This window comes from Microtus ochrogaster, linkage group LG9 (assembly GCF_000317375.1).
Source record: "Microtus ochrogaster isolate Prairie Vole_2 linkage group LG9, MicOch1.0, whole genome shotgun sequence".
NCBI classification, from domain to species: Eukaryota; Metazoa; Chordata; class Mammalia; order Rodentia; family Cricetidae; genus Microtus; species Microtus ochrogaster.
Window position 1 is genome coordinate 27,543,670 of NC_022034.1, and position 709 is coordinate 27,544,378.

The following is a 709-nucleotide window of genomic DNA, read 5'->3' on the forward strand; positions in this document are numbered from 1 at the left end:
GGACATTGCCGGTGGTGAGTACTGTTGTTTTCCAGCAGTGCCAAGGACAGAACTTGGGGCATGGCATGCACCAGGCAACATTGTCACTGAACTACATGCCAGACCAATGATGAGATTACTTTTAATCTTCCTGGATTCTCAGTTGCAACAAGTAGTTTGCTATGGGGAGATTTAACCTATAAATTAAAGGAGGTAAAGGAACCCTGAAAATTCTTTCCTTTTCTTTTTTTAGACAAGATTTTGCTATAGTTTGAGGTGGCCTTAAACTTGAGGTCCCCCTCCAGGAATACTAGCACAAACGAGGGAGATCAGATGCTGCAAACAATGAAATGTCGGAGTTAAAGACCCAAGTTCCCCTCACTGGTCTGTGTCTAAAGACGAGGTAGGAGGACATTTCCTCCTGCATGGAAGGAGAGAGTCCTTCAGAACTCTCGATGGGTAGAACTGAGGTTCGGAACCCAGCATGAACTGGAGTCCTGCCTCAGAACTGGGTCTAGTCGGAACCCAGGCCTTATTTCATATGTACTAGAACAGCAGTCTGTTCTTGGAGAAGCTAGTGCGGGTTGAACGTAGCACACATCCACAGATTTAGCAGTCAGTGTGGCCTGAGAGTCAGGATGATGCCAGAGAGGAAACCTTTACCAGAAAGCTGAATTAGATCTCAGTAAAGTTAAAGTCGCAAAAATGCAACAAACTACAGGTGTACACA